Source organism: Schistocerca americana, chromosome 8 (assembly GCF_021461395.2).
Source record: "Schistocerca americana isolate TAMUIC-IGC-003095 chromosome 8, iqSchAmer2.1, whole genome shotgun sequence".
In the NCBI taxonomy this organism is placed as follows: Eukaryota; Metazoa; Arthropoda; class Insecta; order Orthoptera; family Acrididae; genus Schistocerca; species Schistocerca americana.
In genome coordinates, this window is record NC_060126.1 from 111,878,525 (window position 1) to 111,904,802 (window position 26,278).

Here is a 26,278-nt window from a genome sequence, read left to right on the forward strand (position 1 = left end):
TGGTGTAAGGAGCGTAAACATTGGACCATTGGACGATTGAACAATGGAAAAATCTTTCGTAGAGTGACGAATCAGGGTACACAATGTGGCGATCCGATGGCAGGGTGTGGCCATGACGAATGCCCAGTGAACGTCATGTGCAAGCGTGTGTAGTGCCAACAGTAAAATTCAAAGCGGTGGTGTTATGTTATGGTCGTGTTTTTCACCCCTCGTTGTTTTGCGTGGCACTATCACAGCACAGGCCTACACTGACGTATTAAGCACCTTCTTGCTTCCCACTGTTGAAGAGCAATTCGGGGCCGGCGATTGCATCTTCCAACACGATCGAGCACATGTTCATAATGCACGGCTTATGGCGGAGTGGTTACGCGACAATAACATCCCTGTAATGGACTGGCCTGGACAGAGTCCTGACCTGAATTCTATAGAACACTTTTGAGTTGTTTTCGAAAGCCGACTTCGTGCCTGGCCTCACCGACCAACATCGATACCTCTCCTTAGTGCAGCACTCCATGAAGAATGGGCTGCCATTCCCCAAGAAACCTTCCAGCACCTGATTGAACGTATGCCTGCAAGAGTGGTAGCTGTCATCAAGTCTAAAGGTGGGCCAACATAATATTGAATTTCAGCATTACCGATGGAGGGTGCCACAAACTTGCATGTCATTTTCAGCCGGATACTTTTGATCACATAGTGTATCTTCCATCACACACGCTGCGTAGTAGTTAATATAGTTCTGTCTCGTGGTAGATTGTGTCTTTGGTTATTTTTGGAACTTGCTTTTGGACTGAATGGTCTGTTTAGAATTCTATGTTTACGCCATGTCTTTTGAAGGTGTTTGTTATTTTAAGTGTGAGTGTGTACTTGTATGTCACGGTGTAGCATCCTCAATCGCCTTTCTTGTTGTCCTCTATTCTTGGTATCGTTGTCGTTCTGTCACTGAGTGTGCTTTTTTGTGACGTATTTTGTTGTGTTTATGGCTGTGTGTCTATTTTGTTTCGTTACTGCAATTGTTGATTAATTTTTTGTTTATTAATAGATTACTACCCGTTGTTTGTTGCTATTTGTGTGACGATGTGTAGTTCTTTCTGGCAGTCTTCTGTGCTGAGTGCCACTGTGCTGAGTATGCGGAACACGTGTTTGAGCCGGCCGCTGTGGCAAGTTTTTCTGTTGTGTCAAGGCCTTTGAAAGCATTCTCTGGTACATGTCACTATAATTCGGCTGTTTCGTACCTTCTCAGAATCTAAGCGTGCAAATTAAAGGACAAAACTCATTTTCGCGTGATGTGTAACTACCAAGAAACATAGCTCGATGAAACTTGGGCTCTATATAGAAAGAACTGCTACAGTGCAGTACAGAAAGCAAATGAAATAAATACGTAATGAAACGAAAAGTAATGTCACTTTTGTTGAAAAACAACAATTACACTGAAGTCACCACGTTTTATGACGATCCCCTGGATATTACAAAAGGTGAGTTATGATTCTTAAAAGGTGTACAACTTTGCTTCCGCCGTTTGCTGATAGGTGGCGACAACGGCCAGTAGCGGTCGAAAGAAACAGATCGTAGTCGTCAGGCAGTTAACTTGGACATCGATCAACATAACCTCATTCAAACATTAGTCGATTTGTGTCTGCATCATAAAGTTGTTCTTCATCGAAAATGTCAGTTTACGAGCCTAATTCTCGTCATTTGCTGGAGGTGTTACTGTTTGTTTCAATATGAAGAAAATAGCGGCTAAGTCTCATCGAATGTTCTCATGTACGTATGGTAAGACGCTATTAGTGAAAGAACGTGTCGTGAGTGGTTTCAACGCTTCAAGAACGGTGATTTTGACGTCGTAGATCGGCGTAGTAGTGGAAGAAGAATGTTTTCGAAGACGCAGGATTGGAGACATTGCTGAGTGAAGACTCGCGTCAAACTCAAGAAGAATTGGCACGATTAGTGGGAACGACACAGCAAGCCATTTCAAAACGTCTCAAGGCTATGGGCATGATTCAGAAAGAAGGAATTTGAGTTCCGTGTGAGCTGAAAGCAAGAGACGTTGAATGGCGTTAGTGTGTTTGTGAACAGTTGCTTCGGAGGCAAAAACGCAAGGGATTTCTGCGTCGCATTGTGACCGGGGACGAAAAATAGGTTCATTACGATAACCCTAAACCCAAAAAATCACGGGGATATCCCGCTCATGCTTCCACGTCGACGACCAAACCGAATATCACGGCTCCAAGATCATGCTCTGCATTTGGTGGGACCAGCTCGGCGTCGTGTACTATGAGGTGTTAAAACCAAGTGAATCAATCACAGGTGCTCGTTATCGAACGCAATTAAAATGTAAGTCCTACCCCACCCGCCGTATTCTCCAGACATTGCTCCCTCTGACTATCACCAGTTTAGATCAATGGCGCATGATCTGGCTGACCAACACTTCTGATCTCACAAAGAAGTCACAAATTGGATCTATTCGTGGATCGCTTCAAAAGACGAACAATTTTTGATTCGGGATTCGTTCACTGCCCGAAAGATGAGAGAAAGTAGTGGCCAGCGATGGAAAATACTTTGAATGATACATGTGTAACCAATTTGTTTGGCCGGCCGCTGTGGCCTAGCGGTTCTAGGCGCTTCAGTCCGGAACCGCGCTGCTGCTACGAACGCAGGTTCGAATCCTGCCTTGGGCATGGATGTGTGTGATGTCCTTAGTTAGGTTTAATTAGTTCTAAGTCTAGGGGACTGATGCCCTCAGATGTTAAGTCCCATAGTGCTCAGAGCCATTTGAACCATTTAAGCCAGTTTGTTTCATTTAGGCCCCAAATGTTGGGGAAAAAACGGCGGGAGCGAAGTTGTACACCTCGTAATAGGTGTGTGATCACCATGGACAGTAATACATTGTCTGCAGCGTGCTCCAATGCTGGCCACAAGGTTGGTAAACAGTCCTTGTGGTACGCTGACCCATTCCTCCCACAGCGCCGTTCACAAGTGCTGGATGAGCGTTGGCGTATGTGGTAGTGCTGCAATTCGTCTTCCAAACCCATCCCACGGATTGGCCGGCATACTGCAGCACGTACATGCACCAACGACCATCCAGCAGTTGTCAACAGCACTGGCAGTGGAATGGAGTGCTCTAACACAAGAACTCCTTACCATCGCTGTGACCAGCATGGGAGCACATTACACTGCTGTCCGTGGGGATCACGCACCCTATTGAAAACATTGGCATGCCGTTTTTAATGTTCAGGGGACTCCGGTGTAATTATTTTCTTTGATTAAAAGTGTCATTTCTGTTCGTGAATTGCGTATTTATTCAGTTACCTTCTGTGCTATACTGTAACAGTTTTTTTCTATGTATGGCTCTAGTTGCACGAGCTGTGTTGCTTTGCAGTGACACTTCATGCAAAAGTTACCTTCGTCCTTAAGTTTTGCACAGCAGTGTACTTGTACACTCGTGTTACACACTTCTAAGTTTGGCACGGGAGATGTGATAAAGGCAGTACTTGAAGACTACTCCACATCAGAGCTGATGCAATTTTCGAATAGAAAACAGAAGTGTGCCTCGAAATTAGCGAGTTGTGGCCGTGCTTTTCTTCGAGACAACTCAGTGCCGCGGAACGCTCTCTGTGTTGCACACTGCTCGGCGAGTGTGGCGATGACCTAGCCCTGCGTAGGCGCGGGTGGGCGCGGGTTCGTCGTCCGACCCTCCCATACAGGTCTGTCCGTCTCGCAGCTGAGTTCCATCAGCGCCGAGGAACCAGTTCTGCCTGCCCGCCGCCTAGCGTGCTCAAATGGTTCAAATGGCTCTGAGCACTATGGGACTCAACTGCTGAGGTCATTAGTCCCCTAGAACTTAGAACTAGTTAAACCTAACTAACCTAAGGACATCACAAACATCCATGCCCGAGGCAGGATTCGAACCTGCGACCGTAGCGGTCTTGCGGTTCCAGACTGCAGCGCCTTTAACCGCACGGCCACTTCGGCCGGCTAGCGTGCTCACCACTGACCCTGAACCGCCTAGTCTAACGGCCGTGTTGCTCCCGTTAACAAGTGAGGCGCCGGTGCGTATCGCCTGCACGCCTCAAATCTACGACGACACATGGTTACGTGTCGAATGTCAAAGTTGGAGCGAAACTGCTCAAATCTGGGGCCGTAGATCACGCCTGCAAAGACACATCATGGAGTGTGGAGCGCAGGCGAGCGAAACGGGTCTGTCCCGCGTGTGTGTATTTACGTGCACGGGGAATATTTAAGTTAAAGAATTTTTAACATCGTGCAGCCCTGTCAGGAACTATGATGATTGAACGTGTAACACGTCAGCCTAAGTTGCAAATAGAAACCAATATTTACCCAGATTTCAGCCAATATTAAAGATCATTCCTGTAAATAGCCACACATACGTTTATTAATTAACCAGGTAAAGTTTGAGCAATGTATTCAAAATTGGAGAAATAATTTTACCGAGTAATAGCTAGTCTTTCTTACGGGCTCCGAATCTGTCATGGGGGTATCGTTCTCCTTATTATTGAGCTTATCCGGGATGCCTTACAGTGTGCTGTTCAGAAGAGATCTCCACCCCCTCGCACTCTTACGGATTTATGGACAGACCCGCAGGATTCATGGTGTCAGTTAACTCCAATACTACTTCAGACATGCCACGTCATGCTGCGGGTGCCATACACGATGTTAGACAGGTGCACCAGTTTCTTTGACTCTTCAGTGTATTAGTCTAAGGTAAAAGCGGTCTGCCTTCTAGTCAGGAACAACGAAGAAGTGGAAAACATTTGTCATGCTGTTTACTGGTAGTGGAGAATTGCATATTTTATTGTTTTGACTCGTCAGTCTTTCGCCTAGTTGCAAGCCCTCATCTGTCTCAACGAGTCTTGTGCTAACATGTCCATTTTTACACAAGTGTTACAGCAAAAACCGCTCGATTGTCTGTCGTATATATTATTTTCTTTTTTGATCCTTACAGTTTGTTCCCCACGCTTCCAGTAGGAAGTTAACTATCCATTGATGACTTAGCAAATATATCTTCAAGCCTATTCTTGTTTTGTGTAGATGACTTCTCCTAGATGTTAAATAAAAATTGCCTTATGATTTGAAGGGCTTTTTTTCCTTCGTGCTAACAAACAAGAAACACAATAATAATACACACACACACACACACACACACACACACACACACACACACACAAATACACTATGTTACGTCGGATGCGCCTAAATGATCAATATTTAGAGTTTTTGTATTCTTCTGCTTATCTTCAGTTAAATGTCTGTTTATGGGAGGCATTCTACATCTGTTTGCTCCTATAATATCACCATAATTTTATACACATTTAGTTTTATTAGCAACTGCCATTATTTTCCTAGTTTCATGTTAATTGAATTTTGTGTGTGTGTTTGTTTGTGTGTGTGTGTGTGTGTGTGTGTGTGTGTGTGTGTGTGTCCAATGGCTGCTCCGACTACGACTGAATTCTTCAGTGAGGCGATGTTTTTGTCATCGGTGTGTAATTTTCTAGAGTCATTTTACAGTTTCACGGTTGACATTATATTCCGTTTAGAGGGACGTCAACAGAAAGCTCCATTGGGAATTTCTAGCTGGAAACACACTCCTTCATCGTCTTTGGTACTGGAGGTTTTGTGAGAACGGCTAGGACAGCGTAAGCCATGCAGTACACTACTACGCTGCTATGAGAGCATTAATTAGAAACTCTTCCTGATTTCGAAAACACCGGACTAGCAGAAAACAACGGTCCCGATAACGATGAATCAACACCTCGCCACTTACACCAGATAAGTGTAAGTAAGTGAATGTCAGAACAAAGAAGGAGATGTAAATTTTGCTTTTTTCCAGCGTGTATCTTAAAGCATAACAAAAACGCTTACTTCAAAATCTTGTGTAACATCAAGGTGGCTCTCCCAAAATTTGCGCTAGGCTTACTTTTTCGTGCAAATTTCCAAACATATAAAGCCCTTTTCGATGTTATAATTTCCAGTAACGTGTGTTACTAAATTATCATTGCATCCAGTACCACGTTACGTTTCCGCTGTTATGTTGCTGGCCGGCCGGAGTGGCCATGGGTTCTAGGCGCTACAGTCTGGAGCCGCGTGACCGCTACGGTCGCAGGTTTGAATCCTGCCTCGGGCATGGATGTGTGTGATGTCCTTAGGTTAGTTAGGTTTAAGTAGTTCTAAGTTCTAGGGGACTGATGACTACAGCAGTTAAGTCCAATAGCGCTCAGAGCCATTTGAAACATTTTTTGTTATGTTGCTAACATACTCCGTGGTTTACTTGCGCGAGTTGTTCAATTCTTTCAAGCACAATTTAATTACTGTAACGCTTATAAAGAGAGATAGTAGACGACAGTTCCTCACAATTATTTAGATCGTTGGCAGAACCAGCCGTGACAAAACTACGCCACCTGATGTGTAAGGTATATGAGACGGGCGAAATACCCTCAGATTCCTGCTACTTAAAATTTGAAAGAAGGCAGTTGCTGACAGGTGAGGATGTTATGATCACTTAATAAGCCATCGTTGGAAATTAATCACATATTATTTGCAACATAATGGAAAAACTGGGTTTGTGCTGTGAAAAAAAGTGGCACCCGAGACCATCACTCTTGGTTGTCGGGCTGCATGGCGGGTGACAGAGTGGTATCCCACCGTTGACCGGTCTTTGCTGGTCATCGGGGCTCAGTTCCAAATGGGCCTCATCACTCAAAACAATTCTATCCCAGTCGATGAGATCCAAGGCCAAAGAGGCCCCAGAGAACGGAGGGATACCAACCTGACTGTCGACCGCCATATGGCCCGGCAACCAGGAGTGGTGCTGGGGTGTCATTTCCTTTCATAGCATGACTTCTGTGGTTGCCATCCATTGCACACTTACACCACTGCAATACTTCGGCGATATTTTATCCCCTGTTTTGTTGCTGTTTATGGCAATCCAACCTGGGCTCACATTTCAGCAAGATAATGCCCACCTTCAAATGTCGAGAGTTTCTATTGCTTTTCTTCGCGCTTGCCAAACCCACCTTGGCCAACAAGGTCGCCGGATCTTTCCACAGTTCAGAATGTTTGAAGCATTAAGGGCAGAGCCCTCTAACTATCTCGGTATTTTGACGATCTAACGCGCCAGTTGGACAGAATCTGGCACGATATCCCCATGAGAACACCCAACAGCCCTATCAGTCAGTGCCAACCCGAATAAATGCTCGCGTAATGGCCAGACGCGGGAAAAAGCGTTAGTGACTTGCCCAAATTGAAGCTCTTTCTCTTGAATAAATCATCCAATTTTACTGAAATTGTAATAATTTGTTTGTCAGTACATGTACATCACATCTACCAATTTCTGGCCCATTCGAATAATTCATTCGGCATTTGTGGTGGGTCGTTCTTTTTCTTCTTTTCGGTTTTTTGTCTTAGAGTGTATTCTTGAAGAGGTGTGCTCTGTGTCCTGGAAGGCGACACATTTTAGCCATTATCACAGAAAAATATACGTTGTCTCTGGAAACATCTAATATGCATTTTAATTTTAAAAACCAACAGCCTCAGTTGCAAAGTTTACCTAGATTTACCTAGGTTTCAGTCGGGATAACCCAACCTTCTTCAAAATAAAAGTAACTACCGTTTGTCCATAGTGGACATCGTCAAGCTAAAACGACAAATCCACTATGGACAAACGGTAGTTACTTTTATTCTGAAGAAGGTTGGGTTCTCTCGACTGAAACCTAGGTAAATCTAGGTAAACTTTGCAACTGAGGCCGTTGGTTTTTAAAATTAAAATTAATATTTATACAGTTGCTGACAGAGCCGCGAAATGTGAAAATATTTAACATCTATATGACACAAACATTGTTCCTTCTGAAACACCAGTACACTTGATGTACAAGAGCGTTACACGCGTCTCTAGTGACCAAATAAATCAACTGTCGACAAACACTGCCTCAACTGAGGGGGTGAAATAAAATACGAAGATACCAGCATCGTGGAGAAGGCTTCGAGTGTCTGGGACAGTTGACAAAGGAAGCATTTGCGGTTACAGTGACGAGTAATTTATAATATAAGGTTTTGGCTTAAGTAAAGCGTGGCATTTGGCACTCACTTGGCTTAAATCACGCCTGTAAACATCTCAGTGCTCTCTCTCTCTCTCTGGTCACTGATAAGACTATTTTTCATGGAGGAAAGTGACTTACGGCATTTTTCTTACGTGATTTTTGTTTAAAGCATAGGGAAATTATTGCTAGGCCGACGCACAGCGCCTACCGTTTACAGTTTGGTTAGGGTCCAAAAACAGTGAGCAACGTCATCTGCGGTCACCATCTGACGAAAAAAGCTGCGATGAGTTCTTGGAATATTGTGTAAAGAGAAAATGACAACCCCGCTGTAAGACGAAATGCAAATAGATAATCAATAATGGAGTCGATGTGCATGAAATAAGCTGTTGGGTGTGGGGTAAAATAAAAAAAAAATAAAAAAAACTGACGGCGAAGAACTTCAGTGCTCACTGAAGGATCTAGGAAAATTTACGTAACTCCACCAAAAACACGCGAATGGCGAGCAGTGCAATCAGAAGACGGTGCGGTGGACTACCCAGTCGTCTTCCGCAAACCGTTACTTTCTCTAATTTGAACTCAGGCCAAGGAAAATGAAGTCGGTGATTGCAACATTTAGCGTTAACACAATATTAAAAATGCAGAAGCACCATCTAAAAATCGATTTCGTCGACAACTCACGATAACGTCAGATAGATTTAGCGGCAGATCTTGGCATTTGGGATTCAACTTGAGATAGCAAAAGGCTTTCACTTTTGTTGAAGGAGTAATACAGGTCGTCATAACAGACAGTTACACAATGTTGTGACTTGCCATTTTATTTCTTGTACTTCGTCTCAGTGTTGTATTACGCCGATAGCCGGGAGATGTGGAAAGTTCCTTTTATCATTCCCTGGCCAAGTGATCAGAGCGGTCTGTTTGAAACCCAGCACATTATTAAGCTCCGTTCCTTTCAGCCAAAATCCACGGCGAGGTACGAGTGTGGCTTCCCAATGGGAAATAGGAGGCAGGGCGTTTACAGTTTCGGCATTTGCCTTATATCGCCGGCCGGTGTGGCCGTGCGGTTAAAGGCGCTTCTGTCTGGAACCGCGTGACCGCTACGGTCGCAGGTTCGAATCCTGCTTCGGGCATGGATGTGTGTGATGTCCTTGAGTTAGTTAGGTTTGAGTAGTTCTAAGTTCTAGGGGACTGATGACCACAGAAGTTAAGTCCCATAGTGCTCAGATCCATTTGAACCATTTGAACCCTATATCCAATGAAAATATCCCGAAAACCTTAGTCGGAGCTTGGGAACTGAAGCTAATTTTAATTTGTTTCTGACACAATGTTGTTGTGGTCTTCAGTCCAAAGACTGGTTTGATGCAGCTGCCCTCGCTATCCTATCGTATGCAAGCCTCTTCACCTCTAAATGGCTGCTGCAACCTAAATCCGTCTGACCCTGCTTAGTGTATTAAAGCGTTGCTCTCCATCTACAATTCTGACGTCCACATTACCCTCCATTACCAAATTGACTATTCCCTGATCTCTCAGGGTGTGACCTATCAACCGGTCCATTTTTTAAATTCAGGTTCGCCCATATATTTATTTCTCACCAAATCAATTCAGAGCCTATTCATTTGTAATGCAACCACCGATATATTCTTTAGCACTCTCCTGTAGCATCATATTTCAAAAACTTACATTCTCTTCTTGCCTGACTTGTTTGTCATCCAGATTTCACCATCGTTTAAGGCTACACTCCAGACAAATGTCTTGGGAAAAAATGGTTCAAATGGCTCTGAGCACTATGGGACTCAACTTCTGAGGTCATTAGTACCCTAGAACTTAGAACTAGTTAAACCTAACTAACCTAAGGACATCACACACATCCATGCCCGAGGCAGGATTCGAACCTGCGACCGTAGCGGTCTCGCGGTTCCAGACTGCAGCGCCTAGAACCGCACGGCCACTTCGTCCGGGTCTTGAGAAAAGCTCCCACGCATTTAAATGTATATTTCCTCAGAAATAGTGCCGTTGCTAGCTGCGCTAGGTTTCTCGGTTGAGGATCCTTGGCGCGAACAGCCTGTCGAGGTGCTCTCACAGATTCTCGACTGAGTGTGAATGCAGGGGCTTTGGTGACCAGAGGAGTGCGTTAAAATCATCCCGCTGCTCTTTGAACAATGGACGTACACTGCGAGCTTTGTAACATGTTGCATTGTCCTGCTGGTAGACGCCATGGTCACGAGGAAATGTTGAGGTCCACTTGCGCTTTTGGTGTGCAAATTCGAGTCATCGTTGCCGATGAATAGCAGTCAGCATGGGTGTATGAAGAACGCGTCTGCTGCGGAGGCTCATACGCAGCAACCTTAGCAGAACAGCGGTGAGAAAACACTGTTGGTAGCCACTTGGTCCATCTGGGCAGTCATTTGCTCAACACTTGCAGATCTGTTCGCCCGTACACATCTCCGCAGCCGTTGGTTACCCCTGTCATCTATGGCCGCTGGTGCACGACAGTTGCCTCGGCGCCGGTTTTGGATAGAGCCATTTTACCATAGATGGTGTACTTTTACCACGGGGACAAGCGAATAGTTTACAATTTTAACCGTTTCAGAAATGCTTCAACTTTTGTTTCGAAAGCCAATGATGACGCCATCTTGAATGTCATACAAATCGCTCCTTTTTCCCTTTACAATGACTGCACTGTTTTTGAGCCCTCCCCCAACCCCCCCTTGTCCCCTCGCTGTTCCCCTCTGTCCCCCCCCCCCCCCCCCCCTCTCGACGCGAAAAACTGTGCAGTCGTTGTCGTAACGCGGAAACGGAGCGATTTATATGAAATCCAAGATGGCATCATCATTGGCTTTCGAGACAAAGCTTGAAGCATTTCTGAAACGATTAAATTTGTTAACTGTTCGCGTGCCGTCGTGGTTAAAGTACACCACGCATGGCAAAACGACTCATTCCAAAACCGGTGCTGAGGCAATTGTCGTGCGCCACCGGCCATAGATGACAGGGGTGACCAACTTCTGCGGAGATGTGTACAGGCGATTATTCCATGTTGACGTCGGTCGCATTATTGGGACTGGACCATGTGTGTCCTCTCTAGTTCGATCTTCATCATTTTATGGACAAAATAGTAAAACTCGTCGACTACATTTAGAGTCTCATTTCACAGTACAATTCTATCAGCGTCGCCTGATATAATGCAACTGTATTCCATTACGCTTCATTACTTTTATTGATATTCACCTAATAACATCTGTTCAAGACACTATCCTGTCGGTTCGGCTGCTCTTCAGACTCCTTTGCCCTCTCCGAGGGAATCAGAGTGTCACCGACAACCCTCGAATTTATGGTTTGCTCTTTCTGAACTTAAATTCCCTCTGCAAATTTCTGAGATAATACGTTCCAGAAAGAGACATTAACATCTATTATTGTAGTGTTGCAACACAACGGTCCTTCCCTGAACCTGCCGAGCACTGCTAAGTGACGATGTGTGTTCGAGGACGGATGCACAAGGCTGCAAACAATGAATCGAGTAGGAATTAATTATCATCCAGTCAGGTGACAGTTCCAGGAGCCGATCGCAATGAGCAAGCCGCCGGTGTATCCATATTTTCCCTACACAGTTTATTTCGATTTCCTTGAAAATTCTATCGCGATTTAAAGCATTAACGAAGTTTCCGAGAGAAAAGAAACCTCATGCTAACGGTTCCTTACGTACTGAGGAACACCGGCCAGAGTGGCCGAGCGGTTCTAGACGCTTCAGTCTGGAATCGCGAGACCGCTACGGTCGCAGGTTCGAATCCTGCCTCGGGCATGGATGTGTGTGATGTCCTTAGGTTAGTTAGGTTTAAGTAGTTCTAAGTTCTAGGGGACTGATGACCTCAGCTGTTTAAGTCCCATAGTGCTCAGAGTCATTTGAACCGTACTGAGGAACCGAAATCTGAAAACAACTTTGGGGTGGCTTGCATCGTTTCGAGAGTAGTTGATTATTGGCTCAAAATGGCGGCAGCCGTTAAAAACTACTAAAGTTTTAAACGTTCTTTCTTCTTGCTCGTGCAGACATAGGGATGCGATGAGAAACGCCTCTCCTTCTGCCGTAACTGAGCGAGAATAGGAAACCTCTGTCGACAAAACGACGTGGTCAGTCCCTATTTGTCTGCACAGAGGCCTGAATTGCTACCCTACCACGTAGTTGACAACAGAATTCGGAAGTTTACAGCAGTGTGGTGCCGACCGAGCCATAAAAATTGTCTTTGTCGGCGGGTCCTGCCCGTTCAGTTTTGTGCTTCGTGACGAACCAGTAGCTGCATGTTTGTCACCGTGGCGGCGCGTCTTTCTACAGACGTTTACTGCCTTGCCGGTAGTAGCAGTTGAGCTGTTCATCACCTTGAACAGGAAGTAGCAATGTTGCTAGCATACGATCGCCGTTTCGCAAGTATCCCGCGCTACGACCGCAAACCAATGGCGCTAGCCATGTGGTAGTATCCGCTGGAACGCCCCACTCGGTCACCTTCACGTGCTCTCTTGGTGCATCACTCTCTCCCCAGGTTGATCGCTGTATTATTTATCTTGATATGATTTCAATCCATGTGCTCTACTTCGTTTTTCACTGCATAACGTCAGTGAAGGCTGTCAACGGCTAAACACTGTGCTTGCTTGATTGTATAATGGTCATCACATGAAAACGTGACAAATTAAAAAAAAGTTGGTAAACTGTCTACTATTTCAAAAGCAGTCACCATATCTATTAACACATTTATCCCACAGTCAGACAAGACGTGAATACCTTTGTGTAAAAATTATGGCTGTCTACGGAACCATGATTGTACCCAGGAGTGCACCTCTTCATCCAAGCAAATCGACGGCCACGAATCTCCCTCCTCAGGGCTCCAAAACTATGGAAATCGCACGGGGAAAAACCGCGACCGTATGGAGGATATGTAGGGGCTTCCACCAGAACTTCTGCAACATACTCGAAACAACCTTGGCAACATGCGGGCGAGCATTATCCTACAACAGAATGAAGCCGTCCTTCAACGTTCCTAGGCCTTGGACTTGATGGTGCGCTTCAAATTTTGCAGTGTTCACATACCGATGTGTGTTAATTGTGGCGCCGTGTCCCAAAAAGTCAATCGGCTGCGGGACCTTGCTGTCAAAGAAAAAGTCATCATGGCTTCCCGGAGTTGCCATGCACGGCTTTGGATTTTTCCGTGATTGTGGAACCATGTGCTTCCTTTGTTGGCATTGACACTTGCCCTCCGGCTCCGAATGATGACACCACGAGACGTCCTCGTGATAATACGGGACAGAGAGCGATAATTTCCATCGTGATACCGTCCCAGGTGCTGCAGTGATGTCGACATTCTGTCCAACTTCTGCTCCTCCGTCAGGCCGTGGGGAGCCCACTACGCACAGATTTTCCAGAGCTTCGGATGCTCTGCCTTGATGGCGGCACCGTGACTGATGCCCAACATGAGCCGAACGTCTTCCACCCTAACCGTCGGTTATTTCACCGAGAAAGTACACCGGAGAGGTTGGGTTGGGTTGTTTTGCGGGAGGAAACCAGACAGCGAGGTCATCGGTCTCATCGGATTAGGAAAGGACGGGGAAGGAAGTCGCCCGTGCCCTTTCGAAGGGCATTTGCCTGGAGCGATTTAGGGAAATCACGATGATGATGATGATGATGATGATGAGTCCCATACTCCTTTACAAAGCATAGGGGAGCGATGCGGGAGACCCGCGCCGCCTTACTAGGCAAGGTCCTAGTGGAGGTGGTTTGCCATTGCCTTCCTCCGACCGTAATGTGGATGAATGATGATGATGAAGACGACACAACAACATCCAGTCATCTCGAGGCAGGAAAAATCCCTGACCCCTCCGGGAATCGAGCCCGGGACCCCGTGCTCGGGAAGCGAGAACGCTACCGGGAGACCACGAGCTGTTGGTAGGGAAATCACGGAAAACCTAAATCAGGATGGCCGGACACGGGGTCGGTCATTTCCACCGCGGCAATAACAGAAGGAGCAATGTCACGATGGGCCTGTCCTGGCCGACTGCTGTCTTTGAATGACACCCGAACATCCCGAAATTTTTTATTCCACGCAAACATAGGCACATGTGACATACTGTGTTCCCCATACACAGCTGGCATTCGGGCCAGAATTTCACCTTCGACAGTCCTTCCACAGTTGCGGTTGCGGTTGCTATTTCCCGGCCACAGCCATCTTACTAGAGTAATGTCAATTATATGACGACACAAACGTAAGGACAACACCCAGTTCCCAAGCGGAGAACATCTCCGACGCGGCCCGGAACCGAACCCGATCCCGTGCGGTCAGACATCCACCGCGCTGACCGCGCAGCTCCCGAAGCGGTCCTCACGGCCACCATAGAGAAGGCGGACGCACCACGACTCACTCAACTCATGTCGAGCATCTGTAACACACAAACGGCACAGCGGCGAACGTTCGCACGGTTCCTTCCTGATTTCAAATAGAGGGCACTTCTGCAGGGCGTTTCCGTAAGAACGTGCAAAAATTTAATAGGACGTAGAGGATACTGCACTGAACAACTTGAGATAGGGGACCTAGGGTCGGAGAATCCATTTTAAGGATATAATAGGTATAAAATGACGCAACTGTGTAATTTTTTATTTACATTATACTTAACTGCAAATAATGTCATTGATAAATGAACGTATCATTTGTATTGTATCTTACAAGATGAGCTGCAACTGACGGCAGTCAACCTCAACCATCAGCGAACAAGATTATGACGCACCCTGACAAGTATCCGTGGTGGGTTTAGAATCACATCACAGGCAGCCACAACTCTGACAACTAATTCCATCTCCGTGTTCACTTCGGTCTCATACAAAAATGACTTTAGATATCTATATAGGAAATAATCAAGAGGATTAAGGTGGGGTGACCAAGCAGGCTGTGGAATAGGACCTTCCCTTGTAATCCAGCCACCAGGAAATTCAGCACTGAGATGGTTGTGGACATACATATTGAAGTGAGGCGGTGCACCGTCATGTCGTATTCACATCCTCTCACGAACAGCCAAGTGTACGTTCTCCAACAACTCAGTTAGAGCTCTTTGTACGAATCTCAAGTACAGATATTCAGGCGTCCAGGTAGACTTCCTAGTAATCAGGCTCGTCCTCCTTGTTTCCTTGCAGGAAATAAAGAATGTACATGTAAATAAACACCACAGTATGGCCGGCCGCCGTGGCCAAGCGGTTCTAGGCGCTCAGTCCGGAACCGCGCGACTGCTACGCTCGCAGATTCGAATCCTGCCTCGGGCATGGATGTGTGTGATGTCCTTAGGTTAGTTAGGTTTAAGTAGTTCTAAGTTCTAGGGGACTGATGACCACAGAAGTTAAGTCCCATAGTGCTCAGAGCCATTTTTGAATCACAGTATGTATAAACTTTTACGCATGTGAGTTGTCAATAAGCTGGAAAGCAGTAATGTTAGACAAAGAGGTAGACAAGTTTATTCTCATATCTCCTAAGCTGGTTTCTCCGACCTCAGATTCCCTGCCGCAAATAGTTCAGTTGAGCAGTCTCTATGTCCTGCTACAGTTTTGTGCTCTTTTACGGAAACATCCTGTATACACACGACTGACTCCGTTACCAACTTTTGCGCCATGCTCGTTATATATATTCCGTCTGGTTTTCCTTTGACTGTCCCTTTAAATTTCATTATACACCAATAATTTTGTTACTTATTTATTTCTTACTAGTGTTGTCGTGTCCTCCCACCTCTCCCAATATCCAAACAAATCAGAGAACCCTGCAAGTAGGAACGTTGTCGACGCCTTGTATGGTCGGATACTGGGTATGAAGCCAATTTAGAATCCCTGCAGCCTGTTAACATTTACCACGCCTGCAAAAAGAGGCAAGCTCCTTTAGTTTTAGCCGCCTGGGATTGTTAGAGCTGTGGAAGATAGCTGGGTGAGGTAGCAGAAGTGTGCACCTTTTAGTAGGTGTAATAGTGTCAGAGGTGTACAAATTCTCCTTCCAACCTGCCCACTGCTATCTCCGCCTCAACCATTGAAGTAGCTCAACCTGCCGCAGCGGAGACTCAAGAGTACATGTGTACTGAAGCACAGTGGTGAATATAAATGCCGCGTGGCTAAGTCCTCCCGTCGATTAGACCGTTCGCCTGGTGCAAGTCTTTAGAGTTGACACCATTTCGGCGACTTGCATGTCGATGGGGATGAAATGATGATGATAAGGACAACACAACACCCAGTTCCTGAGCGGAGAAAATCTCCGACCCAGCCGGGAATCGAGCCCGGGCCGTTAGATATGACATCCCGTCGCGCTGACCACTCAGCTACCAGGAGCAGACAGCACAGTTGTTAAAGCAGGCGAGCTTGTGTTTCCGCAGCCTATCAAGTTTTATAGGACCCGTTCAGCCTGGTGCACCTGACAACAGATTGTGCTATCAGTCTAACGTGACTAGCCAGGTATATGTCTGCGCAGGTAGTTTCACTGCAGCTTGGTTATCATAACGATGGAAGCAGAAAAATGAACGAAGCAAACAGAAAGGAGATTGAGAAGAAGTTGTTAACTGAGGAATATATACCAGTCACGAAATAGAGCGCCAAGTCCAGCAGAGGAAAACTTGCGTGCTTATGAGGCAGCTTCATATAAATCGATAGGTGTCTCGCAGTGGAAATTGTGTAAAAAGTTACTACGCACACACCAGGAAATCTCGAGTATGTTACAAGATGTTTGTAAATTCGACCACCAGTTTCCTCACTCCATAAATATTTTGAAAGAGGACAAAAATTTTGTGGCCGACAAGTGCGTTAAAATGTGTTCGAAGGACTTGAGGCCATTTAGCAGTATACAGGCTTTCTAAATTTAGGGCAAACATACATTGACATAGGAAAAAAATATGACTCAGTGGATATTAGAAGCCACATTCTGCTCGTAAGCAGCGTAGTGGGAGGAAAGCTTAGTATGAAAGACAAGCTACTTCTTTCAAAAAAGAAAAGCTCCTTCTTTCAGACATATTCTTTTTAGATGACCACAATACGAATAACGAGCTTCGTGTTTGCAAAATTTAGTGTGAATTATTTTGGCCATTTACATTAAATTCAGCGAATCCAAATTACACATCCTGGAAAAAGTAATTAACATTGATATAATTGGGCTCATATTTGGCTGGAACACACTAAAGTTACAGAAACTCGACTTCCGAAACCTTACTTGGAAAATGTCCATTGTACTGCAACGCCAGCCAGTTTCCTAGGTGCAAAGGATCTCGAGTTTCAGAGATGATTCTGCTTGCTACAGCAAGCATCTTTTAGAGCTGACCTGACGATGGTTGGAACTGAGGATGGCCGGTATTAGTCGTAGGAAGGTGAAGTTGAAGAGAAAATCGTTCACATCGAAATAAATAAGCCTAAAATACGCAGAGAAGGAAAAGGACAAATAAGATCCACCATTTTCTGGCCGGCAATGACCCAAAATGAGTATATATTTTATTGAGATACTCGGGTAAAGAGAGACTTGCTGTTGACTTCCGAACCTTATTCATGGCAGTACAATGAAAGCACACAGAACAAACCGCAACACGGCTTAGTACAGCGGGAAAACGGACAGGCAAGCAAGACACCTTTAGCCTGCTTGAGCTGGGCACAGCTTGGCTAGCATGGAAGTAAAGCAGCCTGCTCTTTCTGCTGACGACATGTGGCATCTTCCCTGGCTGGCTAACAGGCGGGCCTGGGCAGGTTAGAAGCGAAATCTGTACGCCTCTGAACGGTGTGGATGACCCGGCTGGACATGCCTAGCGGTGTACCTATCGTGTAAGGCGCACCGTCTTGTTTGCTCGCAAACATTCTTTCAATGTTTCTATTAACTACTCGAGGTATTACGTGCTAGCGATTCGTCACCGCTGAAAGGATAGAGAAGGCGCTGGTGCTGTCGTATTGCAGCAGTGAGCACGAAGCGGTGGAGCGGAATATGGCGGTGTTTGTGCACAGGTGACCTTCTCGCGTCATTGAGTGGACGGAAAGGCGAGCAGCCGCCCCGTGTGACCGCCAGCTAAGGTCCGCAGCGCCGGACTCGCCAGTCGGCATTCGCCTCGCCTTGCCGTGTCAGTACAGTTATCTCGCAGAAGCCGCACTCCAATTAACAGCACGCCCTCAGCTGCCACAAGTAACGAGAAGGCCGCAGTGAAGCGCGATTCCACTCTGCTTCTACAATGCTGGCTCTTAGAATTGCGGCCCAAGGAGCGATAGCAAATAAGGCAATTTTGCTCACAAAGTGCTTTCAAAAAGAAGCGAACCGGAGGGTGTAAAATTAAAACCGTTGAGAAGATCCCGACCCCGACGCTAGAGCCGCGCATGGTAGCCGTGCGATCTGATGGGTCTTGTCATGGTCCGCGCGGCTCCCCCCCCGCCCCCCCCCCCCTACCCCCCCGCCGTGCATGGGTGTGTATGTGTTGTCCTTAGTGTAAGTTAATATAAGTTAGATATTAAGTAGTGTGTAAGCCTAAGGACCGATGATGACTTCAGCAGTTTGGTCCCCCATTTTTTTCCGCCGCTAGAGGGACAAGGCTGCACATCCATGCGACGACAGAGAGCATACGCGCAAGTGTCGACCTCCGCTGCACTCAATAGTGGTGAAAGCAGTAAAATGGAGGCTTCAAGGGAAGAGCAAAGAAGTATAGCGCGTTTCCTGACAGTGGAAGATGTACGGGAACGGAGATCCACGGAACAATAGAGCAAGTGTGCGGAGTGCATTGCCCGTCTGTTGCAAGGGTCAAGGAGCGACACTAGCGATTTACGTTAGAATGGGTGTCGTTGACCAATGACAGACGGTCTGAAACGGCACATCACATTATCACATTACCGACACCAATCTCTAGGAGGTAACTGAGCGTCGAAAGTGGTCACGTACCATTAAGGGCAGATTTAAATCTCGCAAACTGTGCACCCAATGCGTGACTCGCCGTCTTCAACCAGCACAGCAACCACGTCGACGTGTCTGTCTCTTAAATGTCTCCAGCGCCATGCCAAGAAAGGAAATGAGTTCCTGTCAGGAGTAGCCGCTGGAGGCATGATGACATCACTTGGAACCCGAATCGAAACGACAAAGTGTCCAGTAGAAGCATGTAGGGTCGCCGCCATCCAGAAACTCCACACAACTGAGGGAAAACCTATGCTCAGTTTCTTATTAGGCCAAATGGACCTCTTTCTTATCGACTTCCTGCAGTATGGGACAACGGTCAGACTCACAAACCTCGACCAGCCTTCGCTTAGTGATCCAGTTTGACCGACCAGGGCAGTTCACCCTCGGGGCCATTCTGCTCCACGACAATGCAAGACCCTGTACAGCAAATGCAGTTAATGAACTCTGCAGACATTCAAATGGGAGGTCCTGAGCCGCCCGCCTTTCATAGAGTCTGGACTTGTCTCACTGCTATGATGCCGCTTCTGGCGAGCTGCAGAAAGTTCTTAGGGGGCGAACGACCCAACTCGGACGAGGACATCATGCAGTACATTCCGAACTGGTTCATAACGCAGCCCCAGTAACTTTACGAAACAGGCATTCACAGCCTTTGTTGCAGTGGGACAAGTACCTCAGCAGTGTAAGACAATACTTTTGAAATAAAAGTACAAATTTGTAATTATAGGCCTTCACCTCGATTTTTTAATGTACCTTCATATTATGTGAATACAGTATGGCAGCAAGAATAATATGATTAAATTTATAGGTGCTCATGTGGAGGAGTGTAGATAGTCGTTTTTCCTTCACTCCAACTGCGAGTGGAACAGGAAAGTGAGTGACTAGTAGTGCAACAACGTACCCTGCGCTTTGCGTTATATCGTGGCATGCAGGATGTGTACAATAAAAACGACGCACCAAGAAGGAATTATACGAATGACACGGAAACTGGTAGATGTGACGTACATGTACAGATAAACAAATTATTACAATTTCAGAAAAAGATAAAGACCATCAAAAATTGAGCAGGTCAACAACGCGTTGGTCCACCTCTGGCCCTTATGCAAGTAGTTACTCGGCTTGGCTTTGATTGGTAGAGATGCTGGATGTCGTCCTGTGGAATATCGTGCGAAGTCTGTCTAATGGTTAACATTGACAACTCTACACAAACACCTCGGTTCTTGGTCGTTAAGCGAAGGCCGTGGTGTCCGTGGTGAGAGGTATTGCCTGAAATTTGGTACTCTCGGCACACTCTTGCAACTGTGGATCTCGGAATATTGAATTCCCTAACGATTTCCGAAATAGAATGTCCCTTGCGTCTAGCTCCAACTACCATTCCGAGTTCAAGGTATGTTAATCCCCGTTGTGCGGCCATAATCATTTCGGAAGCCTTTTCGCATGAACACCCGACTACATATGTCAGATCCGCCAACGCACTGCCCTCTTATACATCATGTACGCGATGCTACCGCCGTCTGTATATGTGCATATCGCTATTCCACGATTTTTGTCACTTCAGCGTACAGTTCATCGTTGCTTCTGCAATAAGTCTCACCACTGCCTTTTTTTTTTTTTTTTTTTTTTTTTGAGTCATCAGCCATCTGACCGGTTTGATGCAGTCGCCACGGATTCCTCTACTGTGACAACTTCTTCATCTCAGAATAACACTTGCAACCTACGTCCTCAATTATTTGCTGGATGTATTCCAGTCTGTGTCTTCTGCTACAGTTTTTTCCCTCTACAGCTCCCTCTAGTGCCATGGAAGTCATTCCCCCATGTCTTAACGGATGTCCTATCATTCTGTCCCTTCTTCAAAAAAATGGCTCTGAGCACTATGGGACTTAACATCTATGGGCATCAGTCCCCTAGAACTTACAACTACTTAAACCTAATTAACCTAAGGACATCACACAACACCCAGTCATCACGAGGCAGAGAAAATCCCTGACCCCGCCGGGAATCGAACACGGGAACACGGGCGCGGGAAGCGAGAACGCTACCGCACGACCACGAGCTGCGGACATCCCTTCTTCTTCTAAGTTTTTTCCACATATTCCTTTCCTCTCCCTTATTCCTTATCTTATCAGACCACCTAATTTCAACATTCGTCTGTAGCACTAACATTACCGAACGTCATATTACTCCATTCCTCTTCATAATAGTTCATGTAAAAAAATAATCAGGACTTCTACAGTATCTCGGCAAATAGCATAAATAACATAAAAAGCAGTAAAACATGCGTCTTTTTAAGTGATTTTATTTGTAAAAATCTATGTTTCAGTACATCGAACCGTTTATGAACTACTCGACAAGGGTCATCGTGTAAAATTACGCTGGCAGTCGTACACCTAATACTCGTATCCCCCGCCGCATATTGTAGGGTCATTAAGCAGTACAAATGTAAATGTAGGTACACACCGTTAGACGAACTGTTGTTCACGTAAACAACTAACACGTAACTCTCCAAGCGCTAAAGTGTCCCAGGTATGAGTGCGTGGGCACACTTCCATGTGGCGTACTCCCAGACTGCCGGCGAGGGTGTCACTCCAGACTACGCAGTGGAGTCCCAGGACGAGACTTCTGCTGCTGCCCCGTTACTCGCGGCCGCATGGCTGCACAGGAAGCTGTGGTTCCCTTTCTGTAATTACACACCGCCCGGCTGGAAGCCACCTGGAGCCTTCGGACCAACATTCCGTTACAACACGACAGCTATGTCTTTATTATGTCTTAAATCTGATGTATGTGAATCTTCATCCTTTTTTTAAGATATCATATTTCTAACACTCCCAAACTATGCATCACTCCTTAAAATTCTTGACGCGAGTTTTATCAGATGCTTCTGACTCTCTAGATCCAATTCGCAGCTCTTTTCATGATTTGCAAGAACCTGTTCCACCGTCCATTATTGTGGGTCAAATATATTAAGAATCTCAGTGGAAAGATAATTAAATGCATGTGGCTAAGGAGACACGCCATGAGAAGGTACGTGAACTGCAGGGGCAACACAAAAAACCCCAACTGCTTTAATGATGGCCTATATGGAATTCATGAATTATCGTCCCACATAATCCTGATGCAAAGCGCTCAGACCGAAGATATCCTTTATGCCAGAAACTGATCACGCATGATGAGATCAGATTATGCAAAGTAAGCAAGGGTAAACACATCAATGAGAAAAAAGTTATGCTCACCTATTTGTAGCGTGTTGGTCCACATTTGGAACGCAAACATCAGTTATTCTGCGAGACATGAATTCGGTAGGTTTCCAAATGCATGCCACAAATGCTGTATGTCTTTTCGTTTAAGTCTGGTCACTTCTATTTCGCTCCTCATTGATTACACGGGTGCTTAACGAAATAAATATTGCACATAACTAGACTTTAATTTTGATCATTAGTTGCCAAAACACATTTTTGTTAGGGCACAGCGAAACGAATACTGATGAAATGCACACATACCTTATTACACTCGCCTTGGACAAGCTGCTTCGTGATGTGGAGTACTGGTCGAACGACGTGGTATTTCTCAATAGCGCCGTCTGCAATTAAGAAACAATTGATAAAAGTAACATCATTAGGGACGTTTATCAACAGTTCCATAACAAATAACAATTAATATTGCAGGGAAGCTATTTTTGCTTTATAGTCACCGTGATGAATACTCACTGCAGAAAAAAATGCCACATCCTTAATCATATAGTTATTTTATTGACGAGTGAGATGACGGGTAATTCATCATTGTAGAAGTTTATGATACAAGTTCACACCAAATGAAACACACATGGCACAAACAGTAGCCTAAGTACACAGTGCACCCGCCTTTGGCGGCAACGCGGGCGTGTATTCTCGCATCGAAACTGTCGTAAAGGTGCTTGAAACGCATCCTGCGATAGATTGTCCCAATCATCTTGACATTTTGTTGCCTTACAGGCCGTGGAGAAAGAGTAAGTTCCTGTTACATAATGATGCCCTTTACGTGTTCAATTGGCAAGACGTCTTGTAATCTTGCTGGCCAGGGCAGTTGTTCAACACGAAGAGCTCATTGCGTCACAGCAGCCGTATGTGAACGTGCATTATCCTGTTGAAAAAGCACATAACGTTCCTGTTGAAGAAATGATAGTAGCACAGGAATAGCAGCCGGTGAAATATAATGGGCACTGGTTACTTTACCCAGCAGAAACTCCAAATGCGACCGCGATGGCACCCCCACACCATGAACCCCGAGATGGAACCTGCGGGTCGCGGGCGAATGCACTCTGGAGTAGGCAGCTCATCGGCTCTACGCCGCACTCGCGTACGTCCACCACTCGTATACAGACAGAACCTCCTCTCATCACGGGAAACACAGAGCGCCATTGCAACCCTCCAGTCGACTACTTTACAACACTACTGTAGCCATGCGTGGCGGTGTGGTGGTCTCAGTGGTAGCCTGGCCAGACACACACGTTGCAAGCGAACGATTCCCAATCGTCCATGATGACACGGGAGGTGCAACATATGCCCAGATTAAGTCGCTTGATGAGGTTCCGTCGACCATCGCTTCTCGCACACTGCGTTAATGTTGACATTTGCCTGTACTACGCGGACGTCGAGAATCTGGTCTACAGGTGTGAGAATGTTCCACAGACCACTGCTGAAAACCGTTACATTGTGACCACCATGCGAAGCAGTCCGTATATACATCCATCCAGCTTCCCGGAGCCCCACAGTGCCACACCGCTCAAATGGCTGAATCTCTTCAGCAGGAGTACGTACTCGTCGGCGGTGCATGGTTGTACCCAGACAGGACAGATGATACACAGACTGGCCTCCTGAGCGCCACCTGATCGTCGATGACCGTGACAAATGAATCACTAAGACTACGGCCCCTCAGTGTGCACATATTATATCTCGTTGCCACTGAACACAATCGTCGAGGATGTTGCATTTTTTCCCGGTAGTGTAACTGAAGTAATCGAAAAATATAACCACCTCCATAATTAACCCTCTAATTGTTTAGAGACGGTGCAGTTCACGACAAAAAACGATTTCTAAGAAGCCGTCATGTCATTACTTTAGCTGAAGCTCCTCACCCTCTGTTGAGAACTAATACTTATCTATTCCAAGTAAAGCAGTCTATTTCAGTAAACGTTCTTTGCCAAAGAAATTAATTCGAGAACTGAACTTTATGTTTGCTGCGACCCGGAAATAATGACTTCTGAAATGTATCTGTTGGAGCCATGATTAGTCTAACGTCCGCAAAATGCTAACGGGAGCGATACATACGGGGGCTGAAGAATATTTCTTTTTTTCTGCTTCTTGAAATTTTGTTAGCAGGCTTTCATAGGACAGTTAGCACCTATGCTGAAGAGTCTGCCACTTGACTTTCTTAAACGTCTATGTGACGCTCTCCCATAGTTAAACAAACCTGTGTCGATTAGTGCTGCCATGCTCTGTATAGTTCAAATATCCTCTGTTAGTCTTGGTACAGACAGCACACGCTTTGTAACATCTCATTTCTCGGTCACACCGGCCAGTCCTCCCTTCGGCCATTGTGTATGACAGGGTCGAGTTCTGTGGGAATCGGGTTTTATTCAGCCTGGAGTTTGTGGGTCGGTTTTCTCTAATCCTCCTAAATGGGCTGTGGCCAGAGACTACACGACTGTCTCACTGGGAGAGTGCATTCCCCATGACAATCGATATTTCCATCATCCACTACAGAAAAAGCTCTTAACGTCCTACCAAGGGGCAGCATCGTGCAGAAGCTCCATAAGCAGGAGAAGGATATGGCCAAAGAGAATGCGTACGTCTGCTCCTGATTGTGATTGGCTGGAAGCTCTAAGCGTTAAGTAATTTCGTGGAGCGGTTTTGGAGTTCGAGAAATGGAGGAGTCGGCAAGCAGCCCTCGTGGTGTAGAGGTGTAACGGAATGGCCGGAGTGAGCCTTTCAAATTGGTTACCATTTCGGAAGTCTGGAGTTAGTGATCCTTCGTGATGAAAGAAGATACTTGCCCGGTACCGAAAGCCTTCAAAGCATTAGAAAGTGTGTTCCTACGGGCGAACATCGAATTCTGCTTAGGCACTTCCCTGTTTTTGTCGGTAAATGTCCCGAATTAGTATGCATGGACTTTTTCGGTGAACAGAGGTCTCAGAGCAGGCGACAGCTAGCTATAGGTGGTGTTGGGAAAAAGCGACGAACTTGGCTAGCGTTATTTGATAGCAATAAATTTCATTTCACAGATTTGAGCATTGTGTTTTTGAATGATTTTTCCCTATGGACTTTGAACTGAATTGCTGTTTTGTTGTGGTGATTGTCGGCGGGGAATGTGAGTAACCAGCTGGAGGCAATCCACTGAACTGTTTTAACGGCGAACGTATTCCAGTTCAGTGGCTGAATTTCGGAATGTTTCTTGAAAGTAATCAAATAGGTACAGGGGTCTTAGTAACAGATTTTTGGGATAGTGAGAAATTTGTCTCACTGGTCAAAACGAGGCTGGTGACCCATATTTGGACTGATTTTACATGTGCAGACAATTAATTCAAATCCGAGGTAAACGTTTCTGCTAAAATCTGCGTGTACATTCTAAGATAAATAAAAAAAAGAAAGCGACGCATCACAAAGGGATCATCCGAATGGTATGGTAATCAGTAGATGTGATGTACATGTACAGTCAAACAAATGATTACAATTTCAGAAAAAATGGATATTTTATTCAAGAGAAAGAGCTCCACTGAGCAAGTCAGTAACGCGATGGTCTACCTCTGGCGCTGATTCAAGCAGCTATTCGGTTTGGCATTGATTGATAGAGTTGTTGCATGCCCTCCTGAGCGATATAGTGCCAAATTCTCTAGTTGGTGCGTTAGATCGTCCAAACCCTGACCTGGTTGGTGGACTCTGCCCATAATACTCCACAGAATGCTTCGCTGGTGATCGGGCCTCAGTTCGAAGCGGGACTCGTCACTGAAGACAATCCTACTCCAATCAGTGACATTCGAGGCCGAAGACGTGTCTGGAGACAACCCGGACGGCAGTTGGATACCAACCCGACTGTCGCCCGCCATGCAGCCCAACAACCAGGATACCATTTCTCTTCATAGCGGGATCCCTTTGCTTGCCATCTGAGGCAACGTTACAGCACAGCGGTATGTGGACGATATTCTACGTCATGTTTTGTTGCCCTTCATGGCAAGCCATTCTGGGATTATGTTTTAGTAAGATAATGCCCCCACCCCCTTACGGCTAGTTTCTACCACTTGTCTTCGTGCTCGCCAGCGCTGCCTTAGCCAGCAAGGTCACCGAATCT

The 26,278-nt window shown here is 45.9% G+C and overlaps 1 long non-coding RNA gene across 2 annotated transcripts in view; it reads right to left on the bottom strand.

Moving 5' to 3' along the window:
- The window catches only part of LOC124625760, a 173,715-nt gene that overhangs the window by 66,020 nt on the left and 81,417 nt on the right, over positions 1 to 26,278 (bottom strand). For both annotated transcript variants that reach the window (XR_006980715.1, XR_006980714.1), the window contains exon 2: positions 22,456 to 22,535. This is a non-coding gene — a long non-coding RNA (uncharacterized LOC124625760). The remainder of the gene's footprint in view (positions 1 to 22,455; positions 22,536 to 26,278) is intronic.